The sequence below is a fragment of the Chenopodium quinoa genome, unplaced genomic scaffold (assembly GCF_001683475.1).
Source record: "Chenopodium quinoa cultivar QQ74 unplaced genomic scaffold, ASM168347v1, whole genome shotgun sequence".
Lineage (NCBI taxonomy): Eukaryota > Viridiplantae > Streptophyta > Magnoliopsida > Caryophyllales > Amaranthaceae > Chenopodium > Chenopodium quinoa.
This window is the reverse complement of record NW_018742516.1, coordinates 34,028-40,027: the sequence shown is the minus strand read 5'-3', so window position 1 is coordinate 40,027 and position 6,000 is coordinate 34,028.

Genomic DNA, 6,000 nt, shown 5'->3' with positions numbered 1-6,000 from the left:
CCCTACATAGGCACGGGTTCAAACCGGTGCCTTAGGCCGGGTTTGAACCGGTGCCAAATTCGTTTTTCACGTAGTGAATTCTTCCTACATTTCTTACCTGTAGACAACTAAAAATGTCTCCCCAAAACCAAACCCGATGATGAACAACCTTTCGCCGCCATTATTGGTCGGGTCAAGTATTTAATCTCAAGAGCGCTTAAATTTATATTCAATCTAATACATTTCATAAATCAACCATAACTTCACTAGGTGAAAAAACGAAATTGGTACCGGTTCAAAACCCTTCAATGCCACCGGTTTTGAACCGGTGCCAATGTGGAGGGTGCCAATTGCTTGCATGAAAAGCCACCGGTTCAAACCGGTGGCGAAAATGGTTATTGGCCACCGGTGCAAAAAATGGCCAAAAAAATTATTTCATTGTTTTGGCACCGGTTAATCGGTGCCAAAAGTGCCCAAAAAATTAAATAAGAACATCAAAATATAAATCGAATATCAATCAATATAATCAAAAATTTACAATATATAATAAAAAAAAATTTACAATATAGATCAATAAAATAGTTCAATTACAACATATAAATAAATAAAAAACTTACAATATAAATAAAAAAATTACAATATAAATAAAAAAAAACCCCATACACATCTAAATCAATATTCTTGCATCTTGATTCTTCGATTTAAGATCTAAATCAATATACCTGCACTAATTAAACCAAAAAACATTGATTAATATAATTAAGCTTCGAAAAAAAAACCCAGAAATTAAATCCCAAAAATTCAAACCTAGAAAAAAAATTAAAATCGAAAAAAACCCAGAAAAAAATTGAAATTGAAAAAAACCCAGAAATCGAAAAAACCCGGAAAATAATTGGAATCGAAAAAAAACCCAGAAATCGAAAAAAAAAATAAAAGCGAAAAAAAAAATCAAAATTGAAATCGAAAAAAAAAACCCAGAAATCGAAAAAAAAAATCAAAATCGAAAAAAAAATCAAAATTGAAATAGAAAAAAAAACCAGAAATCTAAAATAAAAAAAACCTATTAAACTGGAATAAAAAAAACCAGAATCGAAAAAAAAAAATCAAAATCGAAAAAAAAAAATCAAAATTGAAAAAAAAAAAATCGATTAAGAGATATGATAGATAACTCTATAAGGATAAAAAATCGAAATCGAAAAAAAAAATCAAATTTCAAAACTAGAACTTGAAAAAAAAAATCAGAAATTGAAATCGAAGGAGAACGTGTTGGTGGTGGGGGAACGGTGTTGCATGTTGGTGGTTTTCGAATGAAAGAAAGGAGGAGGACACGAGGTAGAAGGAGATGAGGGAGAAGGAGATCGAGAAAGAGAAATAGAAGGAGGAGAACGAGATTGAGAACGAGAAGGAAAGAGAAGGAGAGGAGAGAGAAAGAGGAGTAGAGGAGGAGGGGGGAGAGAAAAGGCTATGAGAGGAGAGTTAGGGTTTGGGGGTTATAAAGGGCCGGGTTTTTTTTATTAAATAATGGCACCGGTTAACAAAGGCGCCGGTTCAAACCGGTGGGCTTTATGTTTTTGCCACCGGTTTGAAGTAAACCGGTGCCATATGTCCTGGTTCATTAGGCCGCCAATTTTTAAGGTCATTTTTTCCACCGGTTTGGACTGAACTGGTGGCAATTAGGGGGTGCCTTTTTGATTTTTTTTACTAGTGCTTATTTTCCTCTTTTCGTGTCTACGTCACAAAATCGAGCTTAAATAATTTTTTGGACCTATAATTTTGATCCAAATATTATTTGGTTAGATAAGCCTTGAAATAAGCTTTCCAATGGTATATCATAATCCCAATTCCGATTTAAAATAAAGAAGATATGAGCAAAACACTAAAACTCGACTCAAAACCGACACCCTTGCACTAAAATAGGCATATATTAAAATCTACAAAAGATTTTGACCTGATTTTAATTGAGTTGGAAAGTATAATTGATAAGATTTCTAACTATATATTATATGCCTTATGCCATGTTACGGATAAAAAGTTATCGCGTAAAAACTGGAATCGCGGCAATTTTGTAGCGTGTCACGACAAATGCTAGTGTGGCACATGACGTGATATTTTTCTAGTGCTTTTTCCGTGCCGCTTTTCACTTCTAGGGTTCGTGCCCCACCCCTCATATTTTCTATATAAATACAAGGTTGATTTCCTCAGTTTCGGGGCACTTATAATCATTCTCTTCTCCTTCTTTAGCCTAAACACTAGCCTCCCTATTCTCTCACAATACATTCCCTAAGCACTCCAAGGAGTCCATATTTGACCCGAAGTTCCCTACTTAAACCAAGGCGTGAAAGGTAGAATTAACCGAGGGTTTTGACCAAATCAACTCTATTTTTCATTTAATCTTATTATTTCAATTTGATTTATATTTTAATTGAAGTTACTAACAATTTATTCATGATGTAGTAATTGTAAGAAACGCGGAACGTGAGTAATTAATTCACTTAATTATTCTTTTTCTTATTCTTATTGCTAGTACCATGATTATGTTTATTATTATGCTTTGATTTGACTAACGTTATTATGGTTTAATTACTTCCAATATTATTGTTGATTCTATTGTTCATTATTAATCACCGTAATACATGTTTAAAGGGAATATGTAATTGAAAATCACAACTAATAAGATGATGTGGACAACTGATTTAGGTTTCTTTTTAATCATGTTGTTTAATCAAGTGATCACAATATTTTAGAATTATATGTTGTATTACTGTAGACACCTAAAAAGTCTCCCCAAAACCAAACCCGATGATGAACTACCTTTCACCGCCATTATTGTTCGGGTTGAGTATTTAATATTGGAGTGCTTAAATCTAGGGGTGAGCATGGGACGGGTACCCGTACCGTTAGTACTAACGGTTCGGGTACCCAATAACCAAAATCACTAAAAGTGATACCCATAACTGGAACCGATAAGTTTGGGTACCCGGATTTCGGGTACCCGGATTTTCGGATCGGTTATCGGGTACCCAATAAGATATCCAATAATGATAATTAAACTTAATTATGTAGTTATTATGATATAATTTACAACTAATTAACAACAATACCATATAATCTTGACCAAATTATTAATAATATTACTAATCATTGATATTATAAAGTGATTATGATGTAAAATAAAAGTTTAGATTTATATTAATAGATTTAAGTAGGGAACTAAAGCAAAAAAAAATGTTACCGGATCGGATCGGGTAACCGTTAATTTTAAAATGATACCCATAACCATACCCGATAACAAATTATCGGAACGGGTACCCGAACCGTTATGGTTATCGGATCGGGTACTCTAATTTTCGGAACGGTTACAGATCGGTTTTTCGGGTAATTTTTCTCAGCCCTACTTAAATCCATATTCAATCCCAATACATTTCATAAACCAACCCAATTCCCCAAACCATAACTTATTTTCCTGTTTTCGTGCCTTTAAACCCAAAATAATTCATTTCGTATCCCTTAAAATCATACATTTCGTATCCTTTTTATAGAAACGTTTAGACCAGTTTTTTTGGTCCATAATATGGGTCCAATGATTGAATAGTTGGATAGTGCTTGAAAAGATCTTTCCAACGATATATTATAATCCCAAATCCGAGTTATAACGAATAAGTTATTGACAAAATACTAAAGTGAGCCCAAACCGAACCTAAGCCCACCTTACCTACGACCCAATGATCATGTGGAGGGTCCAAAAGCTTTAATCCCATTCCTAAACCAATTAGGATTAATTAGAAGCTTCTATAAGTTTCTACAAGATCTTAATTATCCTTTACGAAAAGATAAGGTTAAAGAGTTTGAAATTAAATAAAACTCCTCTTTTTGAAAGTCCTAATTCTGTTTAAATTGAAAGATGTTCAAAGTTAGTCATATATTATTTTCGTTCCTCATAGTTTTTACAATCCCTTTTGCATGCCCCCGGTTTACAATAAAATTATTGTAAATTGGCGGCGGAGCATGTGCGACTTAATTTACAACTTTTTTTTTCATAACAAAACACGCGAAATGTGAGACCTCAAAGTCACAAATCGTAGAACAACAATGGAGGAGAGAGAAAGTGAGAAAACGGAGAGAGAAAATACAGAGAGAGTACCTTGAATATTCGATCATCAATGGAGAATTCATTATCAAACTTCGATACCTCAAATTGCAGTAACCTCATCCACGAATTGTTACAAAAACAGAAGCAAATTGAAACTCCATTGTTAGGTGACCTTGAGAACTCGAATTCTTATTTTGAAATCGATTTAAATCGATCAATTATAGAAGAAGAAGAAACTAAGAGTTTTGGAGATGAATTTGTTCCAATTTTTGACGATAATAACAATCCACGCACTAGAGGTATTCAAATTAACGAAGCAGAAGAATTAATTGACAATGCAAAAGAAGCAATTGACAATGCAGAAAATCAGGTGGCTCCTCGTAAATCAATTGATTCAAATTCAGAACAAACAACCAAATCAAATGCAACTGGAGGTAATTTCTATAAACTTTTGAAGAAATTTTGGAATTGTTATTTTTAATATGAACTATATATGAATGCAACATTGATATGAATGTTACTTATATGAATGTAAATTAGTCTAGAGAATATTCAAATTGTATGCAAATAGTAACTCTTTGAATTCATAAATATTACCCTTTTCATGCATAAAAGGGACCCTATCTACGCACAAATGTTACCCTTTTGTATGCATAGATGTTACCCTTTTTACATTCATATCAATGTTACATTTGAAATTTTGGAATTGTTATTTTTGATATGAACTATATGAATGCTACATTGATATGAATGCAACATTGATATGAATGTAAATTAGTCTAGAGAAAATTCACATTTAATGCAAAAAGTAACCCTTTGAATGCAAAAATGTTACCCTTTTCATGCATAAAAGTGACCCTATGTACGCACAGATGTTACCCTTTTTATGCAAAAACATAACCCTTTGTATGCACAAATGTTACCCATTTTATGGATAAAAGTGACCCATATAAAACATAGTATTACTCCCCTCCAATTTGAATGATATGCTGCCTCTGGTCATTATCTCATATGTCTGTATTAAATCACAGATGCAAATCCAATTGATGCTTCTAGTTTAGATCTTAGAGGATCATTTGTTGGTGTGGTAAGAGAAACATTTGAAGAAATTTTGGAATTATATGAAAAACATGCTGCTATACTAGGGTTTTCAATAAGAAAGCATACAACTAGATACATCACACACACCAAGATAGTAAGTGAGAAAAATTATGTGTGTTCAGTTGAAGGAAAGAGAAATTCAGGTGACAAGAAAACAAAGTTAGTTGAAATGGTTGATGAAGAGGATGTAAATGTAAAAACAAAGGAAGCCAAGACAAGTAACCATTATAAGATCGAATTGCAAGGCATGCATAAGAGCAAAAGTGAATAAAGAAGGACAGTTTGAGGTGGTGGCTCATGTTATTCAGCATAACCACGATCTAACAAGGTCACAGTGGCATTATTTACATCGTTCTGACAGAAAAATTACAGAAGAAAAAGCTAAAGAAATCAAAACAATGAATTCTTCAGGTCTAACTACAATGGACACTTACAATTACATGGCTACAAAGGATGGAGTAAGAACAGAATGTAGGTCATAGTGTTATAGATCACCTGAATTTCTGCTCAAGGTTAAGAATGGAATAAATTGAGGCTGGAGATGCTCAAACATTAGTGAACATTTTAAATCAAGAACAATTAGAGGATCCTGTAGACACCCATTTGTGTCTCCCCAAAACCAAACCCGGTGATGAGTACCTTTCACGTCGAATCATAATCGAATGAAGTGAAAGTGTGGAAAGTCTAGTGGTTGCGGATAGTTTTAATTTCTTTTCTTTTCTCTCTGTTTTTGAATACCTATTTTAAGAAAACAGCCAATACAGTTTGTTTGGTCCATGATATGGGTCCATTAATAGTGTAGTTAGATAAGGCTTGAAAAGATCTTTCCA